This window comes from Bubalus kerabau, chromosome 20, assembly GCF_029407905.1.
Source record: "Bubalus kerabau isolate K-KA32 ecotype Philippines breed swamp buffalo chromosome 20, PCC_UOA_SB_1v2, whole genome shotgun sequence".
Lineage (NCBI taxonomy): Eukaryota > Metazoa > Chordata > Mammalia > Artiodactyla > Bovidae > Bubalus > Bubalus kerabau.
The window spans coordinates 14,600,836-14,628,319 of record NC_073643.1 but is presented as its reverse complement, the minus strand read 5'-3'; the positions used below and the strand labels follow the sequence as shown (position 1 = coordinate 14,628,319).

At 41.6% G+C, this 27,484-nt stretch overlaps 1 long non-coding RNA gene across 5 annotated transcripts in view; it reads left to right on the top strand.

Annotated features, from left to right (window-relative positions):
- Positions 1-27,484, top strand: part of LOC129634932 (uncharacterized) — a 241,709-nt gene that overhangs the window by 114,022 nt on the left and 100,203 nt on the right. The window contains exons 4-7 of one of the 5 annotated variants that reach the window (XR_008706003.1): positions 1,111-1,182; positions 14,679-14,787; positions 17,237-17,315; positions 19,723-20,166. This is a non-coding gene — a long non-coding RNA (uncharacterized LOC129634932). Of the gene's footprint in view, positions 1-1,110; positions 1,183-14,678; positions 14,788-17,233; positions 17,316-19,722; positions 20,167-20,209; positions 20,981-24,409; positions 24,507-27,484 lie in introns of those variants that run through there. The other 4 variants (XR_008706002.1, XR_008705999.1, XR_008706000.1 and 1 more) reach the window with 4 other exon arrangements.

Sequence of the window (27,484 nt, the reverse complement as noted above, 5' to 3'; positions counted from 1 at the left end):
TGAGCGGGGCCTGGCTGGGCTAGGATGGCCTCACTGGGGATGGCTTGTGTCTAGTCCATGTGGCCTCTCACCATCCAGCGAACTAGCCCAGGCTTATTCACATGGCAGAGGTATGGTTCCAGAAAAGTGACCAGTACCATGCAGGGCCTCTTAAAGACTAGACTGTCAACTGGGATGGCCTCAGGCTCCCCACTGCATTCTAGTTGTCAAAATAAGTCTCAAGTCTAGTCCAGATTTAGAGCAGTGAAGAAATCAGCTTCATCTCTGTGTAGAAATAGCTATCAAGTCACATCACATGGAGGCCTAGATAGAGGGAGGGAAATCGTTATGGCCATCTTATGAATAATCTCCATCCATGTGTCCATCATCTGGCCACAATTTTCATGTCCTTTTCCTGTGCAAAGTACCCTTACCTCCTCCCAATACCTCCTTCCCTCTGGATTGGGATCCACAGTCTGGGGACCTACATTCTGCCATGAGGCCTCCCTTGATTGGAGGCCATTGAATTAAAAAGACACGCCCAACACACAAATGAGAAATGTGGACAGAATGACCAAAATGGACTTTCTCATTCAAAATACCATGTCAAGGTATACCATGCTGTGAAAAACTTTGTAAATTTCAAGGAGCAAAAGACCCCATCCTTGTTGGAGAGGGCCATTGAGAGGATGTGGCATTGAGCCTCAAGTTGGGCCTGACCTCGGAATGTTTGTTCTGCCCAGCATTCCCATACCAGGAGCTGTTTCAGGGATACAGCCTTAAGAGCATAAGGTGTTAAGACCATCTGGACAGTTGACGTGATTGAGCCCAGTTAAGGCTTCTATATAAACTTTTAACATTCTGGCAAGCAGATGAGATCTGAGATCTACTCGTCTTGAGCTGGCAAAACAAGCCTCCTATGTAAGTTCCCTTGCTCGTTGAACCTGCCAACTACTAATCTAGAATGGTCCTCCTCTTTTTTCAGTCCCTCCTTGCCCTTTGTATGCAGGGCCCAGTTTGCAAACCATCACAGAGCAGGAGAGTCCGTACATGCGCAAGCTGCAGAGACAGTCCCAGCAAGAGGCACGGAGGCATTCTTTAAGAAGCTGTTTTCTTCTTTGGTCTCTGCAGGTGCTGACAATACAAATCCTGATTCTAAGTGACTTGGCCAGATTCCTATCTGCAGATCACCAGGATTTTCTGGTAAATAAAACATTCATGCATTTTTTATTAGTGCATGATGCTTTTTTTTGAAGTTGTGGTTGCCATTTTAGAGTACATTCTAAATCTTGATGTTTAGTACAAGATTTGTTGAGTGAAATAGTCACACTGTTTTATCATTAAAATTTAAGGTTTTCTGTAAAATGTCAGTTTTTTTTTTGTTTTCTACTAAATCTAAGATTTAGTAGAGTCCTAGTATTACCTGATTGGAGAAGGAAATGGCAACCCACTCCAATGTTCTTGCCTGGAGAATCCCAGGGACAGGGGAGCCTGGTGGGCTGCCGTCTATGGGGTCGCACAGAGTCGGACACGAATGAAGCCACTTAGCAGCAGCAGCAGCAGGATTAATTGAGTCCTAGCATGTAGCAGCAGCAACAGCAGCATGTAGTTTTGTTAACTCAAGTTTTCCTAAATCTTAGGTAGCTTTTTAACACTTTTTAAGCTTTTTGTTCTGGAGAAGGCAATGGCAACCCACTCCAGTACACTTGCCTGGAAAATCCCATGGATGGAAGAGCCTGGTAGGCTGCAGTCCATGGGGTCGCTAAGAGTCAGACATGACTGAGCGACCTCACTCTCACTTTTCACTTACATGCATTGGAGAAGGAAATGGCAACCCACTCCAGTGTTCTTGCTGGAGAATCCCAGGGACGGGGGAGCCCCATGGGCTGCTGTCTATGGGGTCACACAGAGTCGGACACAACTGAAGCGACTTAGCAGCAGCAGCAAGCTTTTTGTTAAGAGACAGTATACCTGTAGACAAGTACACATACCATACGTGTGTAACTTGATGAGTTTTCCAATTGCACACATTAGTGTGAACAGCATGCAGATCAAAAACCAGGATGTTACCACTATCCCTATAGTTGGTAGGGCTTCCCAGCCTCAATGTTACTGAGGTTTCAGGCTGGACAGTTCTTGCTGTGGGGAGCTGTCCTGTGCCTTGCAGGTGTTTAGCCCCACCCCTGGGCTCTACCCACTAGCTGCCAGTGGCAACCCTCCTTCCCAGTAAGACACCCAAAAGTGTCTTTCCAGACACTGCCAGATATCCCTTGTGAGTCAAATTATACCCTGTTGAAAATCACTGCCTCTAGGGTAACCATTATTATGACTTCTAATAGCATACATTAATTTAGCCTGTTTTTTATTTTCTATAAATACTCCACTTGTATTTGGCTTCACTCTGTGACTATTATCTTTGTGATAGCCACTCATATTTTTGTGTGTAGCTGCAGACTGTTTATTCTTGTTGCTATGTAATACTCCATGACAGGAATATATCACAATTTATTTATGCATTCAACTACTGAAGGGCATTTTGGTAACTGCTAGTTTTTGTTTTTACATAATATGTATTTATTTATTTATTTTGGCTGTATTGGGTCTTCGTTGCTGTCGGGGGCTTTTCTCTAGTTGCAATGTGCAAGCTTCTCATTGTGGCAGCTTCTCTTGTTGCAGAGCACTGGCTCTAGGAGGCACGGGCTTCAGTAGTTGCAGCACATGGCTCCAGAGCACAGGCTCAATAGTCGTGGGGCACGAGCTTAGTTGCTCTGAGGCATGTGGGATCTTCTCGGATCAGGGATCAAACTCATGACTCCTGCATTGGCAGGTGGATTTTTTACCACTGAGTAGCCAGAGAAGCCCCCTGCCAGTTTCAAACTAATTATAATTTTTAAACTCATTTATTTCTTATCATACTTTATATCCTGAATTACATAGCATACCATCTAAATTTTTTCTTTTTGCAGTTAAGGCATCTATGGTTTGGAAATTTTGCTAACCTGTATTAAATCACGTGCTAGGCATTGGAATAAAGTATTTTTTTTATGGTAGCTTCATAAAGAAGCTCACAATTGCCACTGATCCTGAAGATGAAATTGAGGTGGGGAAGAGGAGCCCACGTTCAGGGCAACGGGTGTTTGCTGGACACCTATGACTAGAAGGCACCGTTGGTGGCTCTGGAAATGGAAAGATGAGCAGACAAGTTCCGTGCCTTTGAGAAGTGTGTCAGCCCTTTCCTCCTATTGCTGGCCACTGTTTCTCTCCCGGGACTGATATGATCTAATGGCACTTCCTGTTTGGAAGTTTGCCTCGGTTGAGAAAATGTGAGTAGTGCCAGGAGCTGTACCTGCTTTAGGTTTCTGTCAAGAAGGTTAAAAGCAGGTTCCTAGAGTGATAGTCCCTCTCACCAGGGAAAGGAAACAGGGAGAGGTTTTGAACAGAAACTTTAGCCAAGACTAGTCAGGGTGCAGGCTGCAGGCACACCTGTGCCCTGTCTTCCAGCAGCCCTAGTCACAGGGAAGACTGGACCGGCACGGGAGGAGTAATGATCAACACAGTCCACAGGAAACCCAGCTAACAGAGGGGGCTGGAACCGCTCGTAACTAAGTCTAACATGTTCATTTACATTCATAGCATGCATCCTTCTAGACAAAGGAAATGTGAGCCTAGAGAAAGAATGACTCTGCAGGGCTTCTTTAAAAAAAAAAAAAAAAAAAAGGCTAATTTGGTCTTTAATAGGTTTTAACCAAGTTAAGTGACTGTCCTTTTACAAGAGGAGCTTGATCATCAATATTCTGTAAAGTGTCTCTGTCTCATCTTTACTGCTCAATTATTTCCCTATCTACAAATTCAATACAGTGAAAACTAACGCCAGTCGAACAGGTGTCATCCTTCCTACTTATTCGTCCTGTCAACAAAAATTAATCACTCCATCTAAGAAAGAATGGGAAAATTTTATTCAAGCCAAATTTGAGGATTATAACCCAGGAAGAGCATCTCAGAAAGCTCTGTTCCACCCATGAGAAGTCAAGACACGGTTTATGTAAGTTTTTTGAGACAGAGGGCTCTACATTAGATGACGTCTTATTGACAGTTTCTTTCATCCAGACTGGAGCATCAACATCTAGCAGGAATGTTATCTTTTAAGGAGTTGTCTTGTTGGTGCTGGGAGAATGTTGCTGTTTATGGCTGAGCAAGTATTCCTGCTGGTGGGGCTGGGGTGGTCCATGCATAATGTGAACACATGATGTACGGTGTGGGGATAGGGGAGGGCAATGGGCAGAGAAGAACTTTTATGTTTAAATTTTTCTTGTGTTGCCATAAATATGAATTTTATTTCACAATTCTTCTCAAGCTTCTGAGACTTTCACTTCTCTTCCTCAATTTCTGTTTCTTCATTATTACTAACGTCACTTTAAACCCAGTACCATTTAATTAAACCAACCAGAAGATTATGTTGAGTTTATTTAGGATTAACCTTTCAATTAAGGTCTCATTATCATTACCAAATTATAAATACAAAAAAGATGAAAGAATTTCAATCCAACAGAGAAAAGTTTCTAAATTTTCTCTTAAGTAAATCAATAGGAAATAGAAGAATATGTTCACTTTTATTACCTCATTGTTGAATAGATCATGCAATATTCCAGGCCTTATTTCCAGGAAGATTTTAGATGGCATTTGTGAAAATGATATTTCAGCTACTTTACTGGACAATCCTTTAAGCATCTTGCCTAATTCATTAAAAAAAAACAACAGTCAAAGCAAAAGAAAACAAACCCAAACTCACGCAAGCTCTTTAATGGTCCTGTTGTGCAGGCAGGAACCTGCCAGCCTCCCCAGCACCACCCCCAACCCCTAAGGCCAGTTAGCCAATTAGAAGTACAATGACTCATTCAGTCACTGAACTGCAGCCTTGATATTCAAAAGGCAGACTTATTTTTGTTTCTTGTCCAGCAGCAAAATCCCAAAAGAATACATTTTTCACTGTATTTATTCATCACATGCTAAAATGACCCAGAACAAATATGAGACCTTTCAGTGAACTTGTGCCTTCCTGTTAATCTGTCTCAAAAAACTGTCACTGCCAGGGATTTGTGATGGGTTATCACAGGGTAACAAATGTTTTTCTCTTTAAATTTCTTGCTTCCTTATTAATAAGCTACAATATTATAAACTATCATATGCTAAGTCGCTTCATTCGTGTCCGACTCTGTACGACCCCATAGACGGCAGCCCAACAGGCTCCCCCGTCCCTGGGATTCTCCAGGCAAGAACACTGGAGTGGGTTGCCATTTCCTTCTCCAATGCAGGAAAGTGAAAAGTGAAAGTGAAGTCGCTCAGTCATGTCCGACTCTTAGCGACCCCACGGACTGCAGCCCACCAGGCTCCTCCATCCATGGGATTTCCCAGGCAAGAGTACTGGAGTGGGGTGCCATTGCCTTCTCCAAAATTATCATATATATATGTATATTTATTATCTAAAGGAAGCTGCATATTTTTGTAAAGCAAAATATATATATGGTCATTGTAACAATCTACACATATATATATTGTTTATATGTATACATATATACAAATTGTGTGTGTGTAGTCATATGTAGTACATATCTACCTATCTAGTATGTTAGACACACACGTGCTCATGCACAGTGTGTGTAACATGTACATATATGTGCACACATGCACACATATATTCATACATATTCGCATGAGTACAGTACAAAGGAATGGTTAAGAGAATGGACTTTGCAGCCAATGTTGTTCAGTTGTTCAGTCACTTAGTCATGCCCAGCTCTTTGTGACCCCATGGACTGCAGCACGGCCAGACTTCCCTGTCCATCACCATCTCCGGGAATTTGCTCAAACTCATGTCTATTGAGTCAGTGATACCATCCAACCATCTCATACTCTGTCATCCCCTTCTCCTCCTGTCCTCAATCTTTCCCAGCATCAGGGTCTTTTCTAGTGAGTTGGCTCTTAGAATCAGGCGGCCAAAGTATTGGAGTTTCAGCTTCAGCATCAGTCCTTCCAAAGAACACCCAGGGCTGATCTCCTTCAGAAGGGACTGGTTGGATCTCCTTGCAGTCCAAGGGGCTCTCAAGAGTCTTCTCCAACACCACAGTTCAAAAGCATCAATTCTTCGGCGCTCAGCTTTCTTTATGGTCCTACTCGCATGTCCATACATGACCACTGGAAAAACCATAGCTTTGACTAGATGGACCTTTGTTGGCTGTCTAGAAAAGTCATAACTTTTCTTCCAAGGAACAAGCTTCTTTTAATTTCATAGCTCCAGTCACCATCTGCAGTGATTTTGGAGCCCAAGAAAATAAAGTTCTCACGTTTCTATTGTTTCCCCATCTATTTTCCATGAAGTGATGGGACCAGATGCCATGATCTTAGTTTTTTGAATATTAAATTAAAGCCAGCTTTTTCACTCTCCTCTTTCACTTTCATCAAGAGGCTCTTTAGTTCTTCTTCGCTTTCTGCTATAAGGGCGATGTCATCTGCGTATCTAAGGTTATTGGTATTTCTCCCGGCAATCTTGATTCCAGCTTGTGCTTCATCCAGCTGGGCATTTGGCAACCAGTGTAGTTAGATTTAAATTCCAGATCCATATGGTAACAAAGGCAAGTTACTTAACCTTTGAGTGCCTCAAATTCTTACTCTAAAACAAGAATAATATTTATATCAATTTCATAGGATTAGTATAAAGGCTAAATGAGTCAATATATGCACAGCCTCACACAGAACTTAGAACAGTATCCAGCCCATGGAAAATTATATGTAAACCTGTCACTAATCTGCATGAATTTGTGAATGTAGTTCAGGTATAAATAATCACCAACTCTTGTGTCTATTTTACACATTTAAATTTTTTGCATACCAGGTTTTTCTTCATGTGGAATATATGTATTTGCTTAAAGACAGTCAGAAATTTTACTACTAACTCTTCTACCTTTTTCAGAAAACTAAGATCACAGCATCTGGGCCCATCACTTCATGGAAAATAGATGGGGAAACAGTGAGAGACTTTATTTTTCTGGGCTCCAAAATCACAGCAGATGGTGACTGCAGCCATGAAATTAAAAGAAGCTTGCTACTTGGAAGAAAAGTTATGACCAACCTAGATAGCATATTAAAAAGCAGAGACATTACTTTGCCCACAAAGGTCCATCTAGTTAAAGCTATGGTTTTTCCAGTAGTCATGTATGGATATGAGAGTTGGACTGTAAAGAAAGCTGAGCGCCAAAGAATTGATGCTTTTGAACTGTGTTGTTGGAAAAGATTCTTGAGAGTCCCTTGGACAACAAGGAGATCAAACCAGTCCAGCCTAAAGGAAATCAGTCCTGAATATTCATTGGAAGGACTCAAGCTGAAGCTGAAACTCCAATACTTTGGCCACCTGATTCGAAGAGCCAACTCACTAGAAAAGACCCTGATGCTGGGAAAGATTGAGGGCAGGAGGAGAAGGGGATGACAGAGGATGAGATGGTTGGATGGCATCACCGACTCAATGGACATAAGTTTGAGTAAACTCCGGGAGTTGGTGATGGACAGGGAGGCCTGGTGTGCTGCAATCCATGGGGTCACAAAGAGTTGGACACGACTGAGCAACTGAACTGAACTTCTACCGACTGTACTTTCCCAGGTCAAATCAATATAACTTTTGACTTTGCCTCACATATTTTGTATTCCAAACTCCTCACATCTTTTCATACATTCTTGAGCCTTCCTGAGTTTTTCACACCTCTAGAGTCATCATCAAACACCAGTATTCACGTTATATTCTAACTGGGATGTGATCCTGTAACTGTGACCCCCTCTCCAGGGCTGTGAGTCCTTCAAGAGGGACTGAAGTCTCATCTCCAAGTGCCTTGTAATTGCCTCTGCCCAGAATGTCCATTCGTTCAGTGTTTCCCTGGCCCTACTGGGTTATACACCAGCAGTTGGTCACCTAGCTGAACATCAAAATCACCAGGGAAGCTTTACCAATGCTTAAGTGCCCCCAGAGCAATGAAGTCAGAATATCTGGGGAAGTGGCGATACAGTGCTATTTTAAAAATCTCCTGTGTGGATCTCAGATGCGGTCAAGGTTAACAACTAGTGCCATATAGAAAGGACATCACTGTCAGACATGTCCATATGTTTGCTCTGCTACCCGTAAGGTGCTTGCATATACATTCCTCATGGAATACAGGCAGCAGCACCTCTCACCTTCTCAAAGAAGGTCAGTGGACAGCTTTCTGAGGCTGTGCCCCACACCTTGCCACCAAATGCCTCCAGAAAGATATTTCTGCACAGTGAGGCTGCAGACTGTGTTTTAGAGCAGTAGTTCTCACATTTTTCTTCTATTGCCACACGTGTGATGGATGGTATTCAGGGGCATGACACTCTCCTGCTGTGACAGATGAGGGTCAATTCCCAGCTGTGATTCTATTTAAGGATGTATTTTAAAATGCAAGTTAGTGGCAGTGACATAATTACAGGGACAATTTGGGCTGTTACTAAACCAAGTAAAAATTTGCAAACTTAGATACTTTGGTTGTTGTGCATTCACTCAACAACTAGATACTGAATGTCTACTCTCTCTGGACATTGGTCTAGATGCTGGACATGAAAAGAGTTCTTGCTCTACATAGATATTACATTTTAGGGGTAATTACATATTAGTTAAGAGACAGACAGTAAACATATGTGTCTACAAATGTGTATGAGCGTGAAGTGTTTACAGGTAAATGTCATGAAGAAAAGGAGAAGATGACAGAGTGCTGTGTTCAATACATCAGTCAGGAAAGACCTCTCTGAGGAGGTGGTATTTGAGTGGAGAGAGTTCAGAAGGAAGTGAGAAGGCAACCTGTGGCGGGGGAGGAAGGGGAAATGGTCCCAGCAATTGCAGAGACCTGGAGGAGGGAGCCTACTGTGCAGTTCAAAGAACATAAAGTGGACCAAAGTGGCTAGGGTGGGACAGGAAAGAGAGAGTGATGGGGGTTGAAGTCAGAGCAATAGCAAGGATTCCGGAGTCTGTAGGGTTTCTGGATTTACTTCTAATAGCGGTGGAAACCACTGGAGGGTTTTGAATTAGGGATGCTCAGATTTACTGTCTAAAAGGGTGGGTTACTCAGGCTGCCATGTAGCGCACTTACTGTACTGTGTAGAGGGATGGAATTGGAAGCAGTGCTCCACGTAAGCTGTTGGCGATCTGGTCAGAGCTGTAGCGGAGGAGGCGGAGAGACGTGGCAGTATTTCAGAAGAGTTACCAGGATCTGCTGATGCAGTGGAAGTCAGGTGTGAGAAAAAGGGAAGATTTTGGGGGTGGGGATGCTATTTGCTGAGATGGAAAAAGAGGGTGTTTGAGGGAAAATCAAGAGTTCAGTTTGGGCTATGTTAAACTTCAGGTGCATTTTATATATCCAAGTAAAGATATTGAGCAGAGAGTTGAATACATGAGCTGCAATTAAAGGGAGAGGTTAGGACTGCTGATTTCAATTTGATAGTCATTGCTATGATATGAGATTATATATTTTATCTGTTTATTTTTTTGTCTCATTCTCCCCCAAGAATATGAGTTTCATGAGGTCAGAAAATTAATCTGTTTTGTTCTTTACTGTGTCCCCAACCCCTGGAACATTGATAAGCACATAGATATTGTCCAATAAATATTATTGAATGAATGAAAAATTCAGTTCAGGACAGTATACGGTAAATGAAAAATAGCAGGACATAATAAATGCTGAAGGATGACATGGTATGTGAGTTGAGACTGGCTCCATAATCAGTGTATGGGCTATAATGATCAAGAAAACAAGTCATGGAGGAGCTTGATCTTTATCAGGTCTTAAAAAACCTTAAGCTTTATAGGTAAGATAAGTCAAGAAGAGGAAACTGATGCCATTGGTTATGTTGAATTTGAAGTAACAGAGGAACATCTGAATTTGACAAAAAGACATTTAAGTTAGTTCTCTAAACAGCTTGAGATCTGGACTTGCAAAGGTCAGACATGGGCCCTCCTCCTTTCTGAAATTACAGTAGAATATTGATCTATAAATGTGGTAACAAGAAATTAAGTAGGAAATTTTGAGACACCAAGAAAATTGAAAAAAGGCAACACTTTTCAAAATTTAATGTGCATACAAAATCACCTGGAAATCTTGCTAAAATTCAGAGTTTTATTTTGTAGATGGGAGATGGGGCCTGAGTGTCTCTGTTAGTAACAAGCTCCCAGGTGATGCTGATGCCTCCAGGTCCTTCAACCACATTTAAATAGTGAGGTACTTAAGTGAGGTGTGAAGCCAAAAGGAACCTTTTCAAAGGAAATAAATAAAAACCTGTTATTAATGCATGACTCTTCATCTCCTTATGGACACAGAGAGTATAAAAGGATTGAGTCTCTGGGCATCAGAAGAGGCTTGTTTTGGATACTACTCATTTGCAGGGAGTTAGGTTACTGAGTACGAGCAAGGGTCAGGCACAGAGGTCACGTCCCTCTTAATCTCAAATCAAGAGAGAGAATTTCACCGGACTCTCCAACAGCACTGGGTTACCTACTGTTAGAGAGACAAAAAATGGACTGAGCCTGACCCCAAAAAAGCAAAGGATGAGACACAGGCCTGGCTGGCTGCTGTCTGACAGGTTGAAGTGGCTGCTTAGTAATCAGGCTCTGAATGCAATTTGTCAGGGCAAAGGAAATGGAATAGGTCAGAAATCAGATTACTGGGCAGAAGGAGAGATAGAAGGGAACAATCACAGAAGGTCCTTATTAGGAAAGTCCACAAGATTTCACTTTAAATCAAGTCTGGAATCTGGATGATTACATGGGATGAGAATTTTAATTTCTAAATTGAGACTCTGTTTTACTTTAAATGTTCATCAGTTCAGTTCAGTCAGTTCAGTCGCTCAGTCGTGTCCGACTCTTTGCAACCCCATGAATCACAGCACACCAGGTCTCCCTGTCCATTACAAACTCCCAGAATTCACTCAAACTCATGTCCATCAAGTTGGTGATGCCATCCAGCCATCTCATCCTCTGTCATCCCTTTCTCCTCCTGCCCCCAATCCCTCCCAGCATCAGGGTCTTTTCCAATGAGTCAACTCTTCGCATGAGGTGGCCAAAGTATTGGAGTTTCAGCTTCAGCATCAGTCCTTCCAGTGAACACCCAGGACTGATCTCCTTTAGGAAGGACTGGTTGGACCACCTTGCAGTCCAAGGGATTCTCAGGAGTCTTCTCCAACACCACAGTTCAAAAGCATCAATTCTTCAGCACTCAGCTTTCCTCACAGTCCAACTCTCACATCCATACATGACCACTGGAAAAACCATAGCCTTGACCTGACAGACCTTTGTTGGCAAAGTAATATCTCTGCTTTAGTATGCTATCCAGGTTGGTCATAACTTTCCTTCCTTCTTTTAATTTCACGGCTGCAATCAACATCTGCAGTGATTTTGGAGCCCAAAAGAAAACAAAGTTTGACCCTGTTTCCACTGTTTCCCCATCTATTTCCCATGAAGTGATGGGACCAGATGCCGTGATCTTCGTTTTCTGAATGTTGAGCTTTAAGCCAAATTTTTCACTCTTCTCTTTCACTTTCATCAAGAGGCTCTTTAGTTCCTCTTCACTTTCTGCCATAAGGGTGGTGTCATCTGCATATCCGATGTTATTGATATTTCTCCTGGCAATCTTGATTCCAGCTTGTGCTTCTTCCAGCCCAGCGTTTCTCATGATGTACTCTGCATATAAGTTAAATAAGCAGGGTGACAATATACAGCCTTGACGAACTCCTTTTCCTATTTGGAACCAATCTGTTGTTCCATGTCCGGTTCTAACTGTTGCTTCCTGACCTGCATATAGGTTTCTCAAGAGGCAGGTCAGGTGGTCTGGTATTCCCATCTCTTTCAGAATTGTCCACAGTTTATTGTGATCCACACAGTCAAAGGCTTTGGCATAGTCAATAAAGCAGAAATAGATGTATTTCTGGAACTCTCTTGCTTTTTCCATGATCCAGCGGATGTTGGCAATTTGATCTCTGGTGCCTCTGCCTTTTCTAAAACCAGCTTGAACATCTGGAAGTTCACGGTTCACATATTGCTGAAGCCTGGCTTGGAGAATTTTGAGCATTACTTTACTGGTGTGTGAGATGAGTGCAATTGTGTGCTAGTTTGAGCATTCTTTGGCATTGCCTTTCTTTGGGATTGGAATGAAAACTGACCTTTTCCAGTCCTGTGGCCACTGCTGAGTTTTCCAAATTTGCTGGCATATTGAGTGTAGCACTTTCACAGCATCATCTTTCAGGATTTGAAATAGCTCAACTGGAATTCCATCACCTCCACTAGCTTTGTTCATAGTGATGCTTTCTAAGGCCCACTTGACTTCACATTCCAGGATGTCTGGCTTTAGGTGAGTGATCACACCATTGTGATTATCTGGGTCATGAAGATCTTTTTTGTACAGTTCTTCTGTGTATTCTTGCCACCTCTTCTTAATATCTTCTGCTTCTCTTAAGTCCATACCATTACTGTCCTTTATCAAGCCCATCTTTGCATGAAATGTTCCTTTGGTATCTCTAATTTTCTTGAAGAGATCTCTAGTCTTTCCCATTCTGTTGTTTTCCTCTATTTCTTTGCATTGATCACTGAGGAAGGCTTTCTTATCTCTCCTTGCTATTTGGAACTCTGCATTCAGATGCTTATATCTTTCCTTTTCTCCTTTGCTTTTTGCTTCTCTTCTTTTCACAGCTATTTGTAAGGCCTCCCCAGACAGCCATTTTGCTTTTTTGCATTTCTTTTCCATGGGGATGGTCTTGATCCCTGTCTCTTGTACAATGTCATGAACCTCCATCCATAGTTCATCAGGTACTCTATCAGATCTAGTCCCTTAAATCTATTTCTCACTTCCACTGTATAATCATAAGGGGTTTGATTTAGGTCATACCTGAATGGTCTAGTGGTTTTCCCTACTTTCTTCAATTTCAGTCTGAATTTGGCAATAAGGAGTTCATGATCTGAGCCACAGTCAGCTCCTGGTCTTGTTTTTGCTGACTGTATAGAGCTTCTCCATCTTTGGCTGCAAAAAATATAATCAATCTGATGTCAGTGTTGACCATCTGGTGATGTCCATGTGTAGAGTCTTCTCTTGTGTTGTTGGAAGAGGGTGTTTGCTATGACCAGTGCGTTCTCTTGGCAAAAGTCTATTAGCCTTTGCCCTGCTTCATTTCCCACTCCAAGGCCAAATTTGCCTGTTTACCCCAGGTGTTCCTTGACTTCCTACTTTTGCATTCCAGTCCCCTATAATGAAAAGGACATCTTTTTGCGTGTTAGTTCTAAAAGGTCTTGTAGGTCTTCATAGAACTGTTAAATGTTCATAGGATCTTTTATTATCTATGAGTGGCCCAAAAGTAATTTTCTGAGTTAGTTTTTTAAAATATTTATTGATTATTTTTGGCTGTGCTGGGTCTTCATCGCTATGCGGGCTTTTTCTCTAGTTGCAGTGAGTGAGGGGTACTCTCTGGTTGAGGTGCTCAGACTTCTTTGGTGGCTTCTCCTGTTTCGGAGCAGACTCTAGGGCCTGCAGGCTCCAGTAGTTGCGGCAAGAGGGCGCTTTCTGAGTTAGTTTTCATCTCAGGGTGGAGAATTTCTCCCATGGAGCTTTAAAGAGACAGTGGGAAAGAAAGTAAAATTGGCTTATGGCGATGCCCAGATGCCCATGCATTATGCTCCTTCAGTGTTCTGATGGTAAGAGGGTTTCCGGGAGAGGAGGCAAGTCAGCCTTGGATCTGCATATCAGCTGCAAGTGAAAGTGAAAGTGAAGTCGCACAGTTGTCTGACTCTTTGCGACCCCGTGGACTGTAGCCCACCAGGCTCCTCCGTTCGTGGGATTCTCCAGACAAGAATACTGGAGTGGGTTGCCATTTCCTTCTCCAGGGGATCTCCCCGACCCAGGGATCAAACCTAGGTCTCCTGCATTGCAGGCAGATGCTTTAACCTCTGAGCCACCAGGGAAGCCCCCTATATCAGCTACAAGATACCCTTTAATTATGTTGCCCTTGAGCTCCTTTGTCTGACACCACCACCCACAATGAGATTATCTTCTAAGTGCTGAACTCAGAGATCTTGGACAGCTCTGTTGCTGTTAACGCTACTCTTAAAGATTAGCCCCACTGTGTCTGCACATAATGAGCAGAGTTGAAAGAGCTCCCATTTGTAAGAGACTTGCTAATTCCACTAATTCTGCTTCTCTTTGGATAGACAATGGCAGTTGAGAGAGCAGCCACCCCAGTCTCCTAGCAGCTACAAACACCAATAGGGTTTTCATATCCTGCACACATTAGAGTTAGGACAAAGGAGACTTGGAGCAGTTGTATGTCTTGTATTGTTATCTGTGCCCAAGGAAGCCATCAATATGGAGATCGAATGAGTTCTCACCGCTGCAAAGCACTTACAACCCTAACACAATCAGAGATGATTTTTCAGGTACCAAGCTTGAGATCTGTGAGTTATCATGGGAGATGGAGGAATGGAAGGACCCATGCACCCTTCTCAATCTTCCCTTCCTGGAATCTTCCCTTTGGGTTCTCAACTCATATCTCATGCACCAGCTACACTAAGATTCCTTGCTGTCCATGAACATGAAGACTTCCTTTAAGTGTTTACCTCAGTCTGTCTTCCTCCTTGTGGAGAGCCTCCTTCATCTTGTCTTTTTCAGGGACGATTGGCCAAATGAGTCAACCCTCTGCGTCTCCATGACACCTGGGACAAAACTCTACAGCAGCTTCTGTCTGTGTGGTCATTTCTTTCTGCATTAACAGACGTGTGTGAGTGGCTTCCTATTATTGAGTAACTTTTCTTTTATTGGATGTTTGATGAATTATGTAGTTAAGATAGATTATGTTAGATTGCTCCAATGACTTAAAAGTTAAGAAAACTAGGTGTACAGCAAAGAGTCACAAAAGTGTCATGTCCAACAGCAGACTGTGGGCAAGAAGAGTCATGAGAGGGAGCCAGGCACGCTGTCTTCCAAGCTACTCTGTCCCTTTGATTCTAGAATGGCAGCATGTCAGCCTGTGTGAGCTGGAAGCCTTCACAACTCCTGTTCACTACCTTTTTGTTTTCTTTTACAATTTAGTAGATTTTAAAGTAACCCTCTTTTCCTAATTACAAACATAATACATTTTTATGGTCTCATAATACGTGCTGGGTTTTTTGGCACCAATCCCGTTGGCACCTATGGTTCTGGTGTATTCTTAATAGCTCTGCCTTTCATTCTCAGAAATTCTCTTGTTTGAACTGGGACTTACATTGCCACCCTCCTGATGGTACAGGATTGGGACTGTACACAAATTGTCGTGTGTACCTCTGATTACCGTAGGATCGATTCCAAAAGGTAAAATTCCTGAGTCAAAGGTTATGAAGGCATTTCGGGCCTTTGTTACATTATGCCATTTTACTCTCCAGAAAAGTGGCAATGGTATACTCCAACTGGCGTTTCTTGAGAGCCTTTGATATTACTGGACCGGAATTTGGTTATTAAAGTCAATAACCTCAGCACCAACACCAATGGAACAACTTCAGAAACCAAGACGTTTCTGTTGCCTCACAATTAAGATGGGAAAATTAGCAACTTGCTCTTCTTCCCACCTTTGTCCGTTTACCATGATTTGCCAGTATCCTCTGAGCTATGTTTCTGTCTTAAAGATAGGTTATTTTTCATTTTATTCATCTTTGTATTTAAGAACTATACATATATATTATGTTTATAATCAATGTGACTCTAGACTATGATGTGTATATGGAATTATATATTAATATATAATTATATCTTTGTGTATTAATATGTCTATGTATCATACATAGATATCTATTTTTATATAATATTCAAATGGAGCCAAGAACTCCTGTGCCCTTTAATGTCAAGTTTCTCCAATTGTGAGTTCTTACCCATTTGCTGCTTTCTTGCCTTTCTCCCTCATCCTGAGATAGCTGGGTTGTATCTTGAAGCAAATTCTTTAGTTAGCATAGATTTTAGGTTTCCTGTCATATCTGATCACATCTCCCTCAGGTCTTCTTTAGTGGATGACCTTGGTCAGAGTGGAGTCACAGATTTCCTGTTTCCTTCCCAGTCAGCCTTAAATATATAGAATGGAGCTGTGTGGACAGCCAGGCTTTGGGGCACCTACACATTTATTGGAATCATAATACAACCTCACCTACGGTTTCTTTCCTCAGTTCAGTCGCTCAGTCGTGTCTGACTCTTTGCAACCCCATGGACTGCAAGACACCAGGCCTCCCTGTCCATCACCAACTCCTTGAGCCTACTCAAACTTATGTCCATCAAGTCAGTGATGCCATCCAACCATCTCATTCTCTGTCATCCCCGTCTCCTCCCGCCTTCAATCTTTCCCAACATCAGGGTCTTTTCCAATGAGCCAGTTCTTCGCATCAGGTGGCCGAAGTATTGGAGTTTCAGCTTCAGCATCGGTCCTTCCGATGAATATTCAGGACTGATCTCCTTTAGGATGGACTGGTTGGATCTCCTTGCCGTCCAAGGGGCTCTCAAGAGCCTTCTCCAACACCACAGTTCAAAAGCATCAATTCTTCAGCACTCAGCTTTCTTTATGGTCCAACTCTCACATCCACACATGACCACTGGAAAAGCCATAGCTTTGACTAGATGGACCTTTGTTGGCAAAGTGATGTCTCTGCTTTTTAATATGCTGTCTAAGTTTGTCATAGCTTTTCTTCCAAGTAGCAACCTTCTTTTAATTTCATGGCTGCAGTGGTTTTGGAGCCCAAGAAAATAAAATCTCTCACTGTTTCCATTGTTTCCCCTTCCCGTTTTTCAAGACAGAGTAGTCCTTTGGTTGAAGTTCCACGATCTTGAGGAACTGTGTCTTTTCCAATCTGATCTTGGCACCCAGGCATTGCTGGATCCCATAATTTTTCATCTAGGAAGCCACTGAGGGCCGATTTCCATCTTCAGCTGTGTGTCCTAAAACTATCAGACCACGACAGACAGACAGCAAAGGATACATTTGAATTGGAATAGGGCTTTAAGTCTTTAATTCCTTCACTTCACAGGGTTACCTAGAGCAGGTCCTTGAATAGCCCCTGAGCAGAGATAGATTAGTTGGTAAATCCTGTGACCTAATGCCTTTGGAATTTCTTTGTTCTTCACATTTGTCTCACTCTAAGTTTGAGTTTTAGATTATTTTTGACTCACATCCATACACATTTGCCTGACTCTCACTTGTTTCTTTTCAGCAGAGATCTTTGAATCCCTTTACATACCAGAGGACATTCCCGTCCTGGTTACACAAGGCAAATTAGTGCCAGGTTACAACCGGTAGGTGTGCAACCACCTTCAAATATATCATAATTTAACAAGTCATAAACGCAGGACACACAAAACATAGAGTGTGTGCTCAATACTCCCTGTGTCATTTTAAATTCCGTTATAGCTTCTTGGTGTGCGGCTGACACTGGCTGTAGAATTCTTGGTCATCTTCTCTCGTCTCTTCTGCCCTCTGCACGTGTTGTTCTGTTCTCTTCTGAGGCTGCTCTAGTTTGTTTTCCTCTGCAAAGGTACCCATGAGCATATAAAGGTTGGTGATGGCTCCAAGGTTGCTCCCCCTTGTTCTCTTGGAACCTATAGGTCCGTTCACTCTGCAGGCACAAACTGTCCTTTTATCTCAGCAAGTTTGCTTTATTCATCCCTTTCCCTCTGAATGCTCTGTGATTTTCACCATCAAGCCTGTACTCCACGTCCCTGATATAATTCCCTGTACTGTCAATGCTACTTCTTGCTGCTTCTATTTTGAAGTTTTCGTTTTGAGACAGTTTAAAGTTTCTCTGCCCTCCCTTTATTTTATTCCAATTACTTTTACATCCCATTCTGTTGCTTTATTGTTTATTTGAAGTGTTGTGTCTCTTTAATTTCTGTTTCATCGAGTCCCAGATCTCTTTGACTTCTTTTTCCAAAGTGAGTTTCTATTAGAAAAGGTTCTGGTTGCACCTGATGGAACTCCGACTCAGAGTAGTTTAAAGATAACTGGGGGATGTAACCAAACTCTCCGAGAAGCAAGATTGGAGCCAGCTTTAGGAGCGTGTGGAGCTGGGGGTACAGTCCCACCAGCACCCTCTCTGGCTCTTGCCTGTCCTTCTGCCATTGTGTTAGTACCCCTCTCTCTCACTGCAGACCTGGTCCTACAGGCTCTCAGCCAAGCACTCCGTTATCACAGAAGAAAAAACAATTTCCCTCTAGCTGCAGTCAAACACTTTTTGCGGAAACAGCTTGGTTACATTGCTACCCCTACACCAAGGAGTGTCCCCAAACGATAACGGATTAGCCCACCGTGGGCCACAGCTCTGCCTCTGTGATCAGGGATGTGGGGTCTGTTATAATAACCCGTACACTTTCTCCTCCTTTCTTTTGCAAGCTATTTTGTCCTTAGTTTTGTTGTAGATGTTCCTGCTTGTCACTCAAAAAAAAAAAAAAGTAGAAGTTGGATGGTTCTAACTGGGCTTGCTGTTTGTCCAGTAATAACGTGAACAGATTCTTCTTAATCATGTTTTTGCCTACCTTGTCCAAACCTCTTTGTATATTGATATTAATGGTTGGGACTCTCTTTCCAGTTATTTTGTTGTGTATGGATTGGTGAGTATACGGGATTGGAGGAGGGAGTGTGTAAAGGGAAGGATTTCTACCTGGCGAGTGCTCCCACATGCCTGTGGAAATGAGTAAGCCATCAAATGAGAAGCAACTCTCGTTTGGTGAATACAGTTGTAATTTAGTCTTAGACTTCAGTGAGGCATCCATTACTATACAGACCCCAGCAATGTTAATATAGGATGGTCTGATTGTTTGGTCTTTTCAATATTGTATTAATATTTTTAACAGCTTTATTGAGGTATAATTTGCATACTATCAGTCATTCATTTTACGTGTACTGTGATTTTTAACAAATTTACAGAGTTGTGCAAACATCACAATAATCTTAAAACATTCCTATCACCCCAGAAGTCTATCCTGCTCATTTGCAAACCTCTTCTCGCAACCTAGCCTCTAGCAATACTAACCTGCTTTCTGTCTCCATAAAGTCATTTCTGAACATTTCATGTAAACGGGAACAGAATATGTGGTCTTTTCTATTTGCTTTCTTTCACTGAACAGAATTTATTTTAGGTTTATTCATGAGGCAGCTGGTATTAGAAGATGGGTCCATTTTATGCTGAACAGTATCCCCTCATATGGTTTTAGCAGCCATATTTATTGAACCTCTAAGTGAGATATATTATCTGACAAAGCTTGTTTTTCTGATTTGTAAGGGGAATGAAATATTTTGAACAGAGACTAGTCTGGTATGGTTTGAAAGCAGGCTTTCTCCCCTGCCCCTGATAGAGTTTGACACATCTGCTCAAAACAATCAGTGTTGCCACTTGGACAGAATTGGTTGACCAGAACAAATGCATTCATATGCCAATGCAGCATATGAGACAGGGGACCAGAAAGAGACGATAGCAGAGGATGGTATGATTCCTGGACTAGTGAGAGCCAGCGCCTCTTTAAAACACACACAGACACACCCCAGATACATACAAAAAACACACACAGACAAAACCCCAGATACATACAAAGACACACCTATGCAAACCTCCAAAGAAACACATGAAAGCATTGCTCGTGCAGAATGTAGAGTATCTTGATTTCATTTAAGATAAAAATAATAATGATATATTCTTTCTGTTTCTAGATTGTTAAGGACAAGAAGATACTGGTCTTTTGGGGTTAATGAAGTCCAGATATTTATAAAGAATTAGTTTTCTGAACAAAGGATCTCAAAATATAGAAACCTTGGCCAAATAAGTCATCAGGAAAAAAGTTCATTATTTGCATCACTCATCTTTCTTGGTAGTTGCTTATATTTCTAAAATTACAAGGATAATAATCATGTTAAAGGAAGAGAAGACAATAAGCACATCCCCCCCATCTGTCTACCTATCTATATCTTCCATCTACTATCTCTTCCCTATTTTAAGACTTGTGTGCTATTTCATATATTCATTCACTTATTTATTTTAAATGTCCTCTTTTTAAAAAGATTGTTTTCAATTTTCTGAATAAATTTTCCCTTTTTGTGGGCATTTAGATTGCTTACAGTTTTCTGAACCAAACTTACAATTAGCGTCCTTGTACACACACCCTTGTGCATGAACGAGAGCATTTCTCTGTTTTCCCAGTTGTCGAATTGTTCAATGAAGAATGCCTGTGTGCCGTATGCTCAGTCACTCAGTCGTGTCCAACTCTTCTGCGTGTCCAACTCTTTTGCGACCCCATGGACTGTAGCCTGCCAGCTCCTCTGTCCATGGGATTCTCCAGGCAAGAATACTGCAGTGGGTTGCCATTTCCCCCTCCAGGGGATCTTCCCAACCCAGGGATGGAAACTGCATCTTATGTTTCCTGCGTTGACAGGTGGGTTCTCTACCGCTAGCGCCACCTGGGAAGTCCCAAAGAATATCCCAAGTTAAAGTTTTGATAGATGCTGCCAAAGTGCCATCCAAGAATGCACCAGTTTATATTCCCATGGTTTCATAGCTTAGTAAATTTACCAAAACCCTCCTGAAATGTATGCTTTAATAGGTAAAATTTACATTTGTAAATTTGATAGCAATAAAGCTGTCCAAAAATATGTAGGTAACTTTTGCTAATTTTGTCATCTGATAAACTTGGAAAATTAAAATAAATACTTTGAGGATTTTGACTAACATCGATTTTGCTTTGCAATGAATTAAATCATGGATTAGTTTGGAAAGAATAGTTAGCTCTACATTATTGAGTTGTCCCATCAGCGTCCTGATGGGCTGTGTCTTTCTGAATAATTGAATAGTTTCCTCTGTACGAGTCTTGCACATATTCTAAGTGTCATTTGTAAGTTTTTATTTCCTTGTGAATCAATCTCTTTCTCTATTACATTTTCTGATATGTAGAAAGTAATTAAATTTTTAGACTGTTGATTGTTTCTGGCTACATTATTCTCTTAGTGGTTAAAACAGTTTTTCATTTGATTCTCTTGAATTTCTAGGCTCATAGTCATATCATCAACATACAGAGTTTAATCTTTTCAGAAAAATGTTTACATCTCATATCCCTATCTCTGTATTATTGCAGTGATAGAGGTCTATGTTATAATCTTGTGTGTTAAATAAGATAGCTTCTCCTTTATACATGCTATTTGATCAAGGTACTTCCTTAAGCAAAAGTAGTTTCTGTCTGTCCCCCATTCTAAAGATAATTTTTTCCCTTTGCAACTGAGTAGTTTGCAGGGAGATAATTTGAAACCGTTTGAATGTTCTGTTTCCCAGGAACTTTCCTCTGAATAATGTTTGTATTCATTGGTGATTCTTGCGTGAATCCATTATTACACTGAGGTTGCAAAATGGTATTTCCCCTTCCCCCAATTTGATTATTCCTTCTACATCTGTAAGCCAGCATACATTGGTAAACAAGAGATTTCTCCTCATGTCTCTATTTTTGGCTATCATGTGGAGTTTTCGCCATTTTCTAATTCAGCGTGTTCCAATACATTACGTACTGTCATTATTCTATTTAGTCCTCAAATTGTCCCATATTTGACCGGGTGCACACCTTAGAGTTAGCTCTTATGTAATTTTAGCATGACTATCCATCTTTGAGCACTTTCTTGCTTTCTGGCACAACATAATGTTCAAGGCTCATTTTGTACTCTCCTAGTGCCAGTCATGGGATCAGCCATTTCTCCAAGGAGTTCTGGTTTCTTTTATTAGAGGATGATATTTAGAAACTAAAATCTGGGCATCGGATACACTCACTGCTTTTGTAATGTGGTTCTAGACTCCCAGTGCACAGAACTGGGAAATATATGTACAAACACATACATATACACACATCTATCTATTACCTGCCTATTACTATGTTAGAAACCATGAGTTTATGCTGGTATTTTCAATTTCAATCCCAAAACCACAGATTTGACTTTAGCTTCCCCATCCTTAATATATGTACTTATTTTCTCAATCTTAGAGTGTATGAAGAGCTGCTTTAGAATTGCTAACACACCCCACTGTGGGGGGTAGGGTTCCTATTGACTAGAGCTCAATATTTGTTTAAAGTTCTTTTTTAGTTTAGTCTAAGGAAGTATTGTCAAAATACTGTGTTCAAAGTTACATGAGTTCTTTTTATTTTCCCTTTCAGATTGGTTATGTTATTAGTATTTGAAGTATAGTTAAATGTATTTGGTTTTGTTTATATTTCAGTTAGGGCTTCCCTTCTCATCCTTGTTAGTTCTTTGTTGTTTTTTTCTTTTTGTTTATATAAAACAGGACCATAGTCCCAAAATTCAAAACTCCATAAAACCAGATGCTCAGAGGAGCATCAGTTCATGTGCCCCAACCTGCCCCCCTCTTTCCACACGTCTCCTTTAGGTGAGCATCGCATTCATTTTCGGTTGATCTTTCTTGTGTTTCATTTTGCAAAAATAAACAGGTGTATATGTAGAGTCTTATTTCACTATTCTCTCACCCAAAGAAGTGTACTATATATAGCCTTTTGTTTCATTTGCTTTTTTGCTTTAATAAGATTCTATCATTACATTATACATAGTAATTTCATTTTAAAAAGTCAAAGCTCAGAGAAGTTGAACTTTTCTAGGTTCATGAAGCCAACAAGTGGAGGAACTAGGAAAATACACTTGTTCCCTGATACCTTCTGTCTTTCTTATGATCTTTTCTTTTTGTTTGTAATTAGTTCGTATTGCTATTTCTCAATATTAGCATTAACTGGCAAAAAGAATATTTACCTTTTTATTTTCTGGAAATATTACTGCTTCCTGGAAGCAATCCCAGCTTTGTTCAGACAGGTCGATGATACGTTTAATGGGTGTTTGGAATAAGTCTAATAGTTCCTGTTGTGGCAAAGCTTACTTTCAAAAAAATTTTTCTTGAGAGTTGAAAATACTCTGCATGATTATTTGCTTCCTTTCCATCCCACACTCCTTCTGTTTATTCCTACTTTAGATTTCCCAGCTGAGATGCATACTGCCTTCAAAATCTTTACAGTTTAATGTATTAGGGAGACATTACCACCCAAATCACAACAAAGGAAGCTATTATATGTTTCTCTCTCTTTTTTTTCCCCTCATAATAGAGAAGATGTATTGCTTGCTCTGGTTATAGAAAGGGACACAGTTGGCAACAATATATGTTACTAATATGCAGATAAATCTAAAATATCCATCAATCACAGAAGTACTTTGAAAAGGGAAGGGTGGATCAGTTAACCTCAGGCCCCAGGAACCCACCTCTGAGAACATTCACCAGTGGTCCTGCCATGCAGCCTTCATCTGAGAACTCACTGGTTTTTTTCACCGTCTAGCTCAGAAGATCCGGATGCAACAATATAAAGCCACTGTGACTGTAAAGCTTAAATGAAGGAAAGTGAAAAGAAATCTGGATTAGAAAAAAATATGCCTTCAAGGAAAAAAATATTATTATTGCGTTGTAAAATACAATGGATTCTCTTAAACTTTCAGATATAAGATTATATCATTGACACATAGTAAATTTTTGCCTATGCCTTTTTGATATCCTGATATTTATATCTCTTGTTCTTCTCTTGTCTGATTGTATTGGGTATTAGTTATATTACATGTATTTGTTGTATAGCTACAGTGATAATAAGGATTCCTGTATTTTTCCTGCCTGTAATATTTTGGCACTGTAAGTGAGATTGGTCTGTCCCTTCTTCCCTCCCTCCCACCTTTCTTCCTTCCTTCCTTCCTTCTTGCATGTGCTCTTTGTGAGGTTGTTGTATCTGAGCGATAATGGTTTCAGAAAGTTTGGAAGTCATCACTTTTTTGTGATTCAGAGTGGTTTGCTGCTGCTGCTGCTGCTAAGTCGCTTCAGTCGTGTCCGACTCTGTGCGACCCCATAGACGGCAGCCCACTAGGCTCCCCCATCCTTGGAATTCTCCAGGCAAGAACACTGGAGTGGGTTGCCATTTCCTTCTCCAATGCGTGAAAGTGAAGTCGCTCAGTCGTGTTTGACTCTTTGCAACCCCATGGACTGCAGCCCACCAGGCTCCTCCATCCCTGGGATTTTCCAGGCAAGAGTACTGGAGTGGGGTGCCATCGCCTTCTCCTCAGAGTGGTTTACTTGGGGTCTAATAGTACCTCCCGTATGTGAATGAGAGCTAAATGCAATAATGCACGTTAAGATCTTAGGCTAGCATGTAATAACCACTGAACCAATATTAGCTATGATGGAATATGATTAGATGTCAACTCCTAGTATCAGTTGTTTTTGACCTGAGTAACAAATGCATCATTATACAAGTCTCAAGAATCTAAATGTCCTAGAGTTATAATTTCCCCTTCATCCTTGCCTCTCACTCCCCCACCACCCTAGGTTTCTGTCAGCAAGACCTGCTGTCCCAATTCCAGAACCTCGTGTCTGCTTCACGGTCAAGCTCCCTGGAGGAAGAGCAGAGGTGTGGAAGAGGCAGGTGGGTCCTGGGGCGAGGAGAGGGCAGAAAAACAGAAAAGGGACTCACACATGGTTGATAGGGTCTCCATACAGACCAGTATAAGCATTCAGAAAAAGTAAGAAGCTGTTGATAATTTTCTCTGGATTCTGGAATGTACCTATACTTGTCCACCTGGCTAGATGCTGTGTCCATGGGGTCTATGGGTTAGAACCCCAGGAATCCTAACAACCAGAAAACCAGGAATCACCCTTCCATGGCTTATTGCGGTGTTCAGAGTTCCCCAGCCCCATCCCCATACTATCCTTTAGCAATTCTCCATAAATCCCTCCAAACTCCCTCTCCCAACTCACCACCAACAACCAAAAAGGGAATGGAGTCCAGGAATTCTGGGTGAGAGTGGAACCCTATTGAAAGAGCCCTGGTAGCCATGAATGCTAGGGAGAGTTTTCCTTCTGGTACAGTGTTCTACCTGTCCAGGAGGCTGTGGTACCTGGTCAGGGGAGGACAAGAGGATCTGCCTTTGGTCCAAGGCAATCACCTTTCAGTGGAGACATCCAAGACCACAAAAATGGTACTAGGTTCAGGCACATCACCCAGCTTCAACTAATCATATATCTTAGAAGAGAACACAGTGGCTAAGTGGCTTCCATAATGAGAGAACCCCCTCCAGCATTCACATAATCTTGTTGGAGCGTAATGGAGCAAATGCTCCATAATCATAATGGAGCATTTCTTGTTCAACATCAAGAACTTGATTTTGTTGTTTTTGTGTAACTTGGGGGATTTTAAGCAAAACCATATATTCAGTCTGCCATCGTGATACAACCTTTTCTTTTGAAATAATATTTGCATCACTTTTGTGCAAGCTATTTTTTGCTTATGAATATTGTATTGCAGTGATCTTTTTCGTGCTTATAAATGGAAAGAGCTTTAGTTTAACTAGAGGATATTGTTTTGCAATATATTTGAAGAAAACAGTTTCTACTTATTGTAATGATAGCTGGGGGGACGCCTACTTACAAGTTACTAGCTTTGCATAATGAGCTTCTTTTCCTAAGTAGGCCTGCCTTTATTCCTTACAACTACCTCCGCTATGCAAAATACTGTCTCTGAATGTGGCAGTTAATACCTGGGAGAATGGTACACATTCTTTCTTATTTACAGGTTGTTGTCTCTAGCTTTACAGAATCATTAGTGGGTCTTTCTTTAGACCAGAGTGAGTTCAAGAATGACTAAACCCTCTGTGCATTGTCATCTATTTACAGAGACCATCTGCCTTTATTTTATATCAACAAAATTGCAATTACATTGAGACACTTCCCAGGCTCCAGATATGGGCATTCTTAAGGTCTTGATTGTTGTCCATTTCATTGAAAGTGGCCTTGATGGAACTGAACTGAGAGGTATTAATGAAGAGGAGGGGCAGGAAATCTTTGCGTTGTGCCATTAACAAACTAGGGGGTTCCTGCCTGTGCCTGATGCTGCCCTAGTTCTCAGGATACAAGATGAATGGGTCAGGGTCCCAGCTCACAAGGAGCTCTTGCTCTCAATGTGGAAACAGGCACTGACGAAAAGCATGCTAACACACCTAAGGGCTGCAGCAGAGGTATGAATACAGAGAGAGGAAAAGCCGCCCAAGGGCTCCAGCCAGTCCTGAAGAAGGAGAGCATCACCTACCTCTCAGCTGCACTTTCTACACATACACATGAGGAAGAGGCTCCTTGACTCTGCAGGACTCCTGCAATAGATGCCATTGGGGCCCAGATGCCATTTTTCTGTCACCAGCTTCTGTGAGTATTAGACAACTATCCCTTTATTCTAAGACTTGCCCTTGGTCTGCTGGGGGCCACTTTTTGGAAATGCCTGGGATATTCTGCCCTTCTCATCAGTGACCCACAGTCCATCTCTGACTGATCATATAAGGTACAGAAGGCTGACCCCTTGCCTCAAGAAAGGAACACCCTGATATAACTCACACTCTGGAGCTCCTCGTGGAATCAGGCTGAGGTTAGACTTCAGATGAATTCACACTTTGGTTCGTTTCTTTCCCTTCTGTCTGATTTCCTTTTCTCTGAGCTGAGTTGCAAGGGGTCCCTCAGTCATTTTGGTCAGCAATCCATCTCAGCCTCTGCTTTAGAGAACCTACGCAAGACCATTTCCTGTGTTTATTCTCAGCTTCTTTATTGTATGGCTCTCAGAAAAAATCATGGAGCCAGAAGAAATGGAAGGGAGAGAGTAGTGTCAGGGAATAATCTTATCAAGGCATTTCTCAGCTCTATCCCCCTTTTCTCCGTGAGAAGACCACTATATAAAGAGGAAGAAAGCCTGCATGGAGGGAGGGTGTGGGAGGGAGAGCGTATAAACAGAAGGCATTGCTGAACTCTAGTGTTGCTGATAATCTCATTTCTTTGTTGTATTATAATGTCTTTTTCCTCTGATAGCTTTTATTTTTTAAAAAATATTTTTTATTTATTGTTTATTTATTTGGCCCTCTGGGTCTTAATTGGGGCTCATGGATCTTCTGTCTCAGTCGTGGCATGCAGGAGCTTTACTTGCGGAGCTTTACTTGCGGCATGCAAACTCTTAGTTGCAACATGTGGGATCTAGTTCCCTGACCAGGGATTGAGTTCGGGCCCCTGTATTGGGAGCTAAGAAGCCACTGTTCCCAGGCCAACAGGGAAGTCCCTAGAAATTGATTCAAGTTGAAAGTGCAGTCACTTGAATTCTTGAGGTTGTGAAATTCACCTTTATGGCAACAAAAAGTGCTGGAGAAAACTGAATTTGTAATCATTTTACTTATGGTTCTCTTTGGCTGTACCTCCTGATATTTGCAAAGGACTTATATCAACCTGGGAGACCATCCTGAGTGCCACAGAGGCCAAAGTCATCCATTCCTGAGACACCTGAAGCTTGCCCCAGGGATTACCTGGAACAGGAGTTTTACTTTCTAAGGGACACTCTAGCTGCTGAGGCAAGCAGTACAGGTTGCTGAGTCC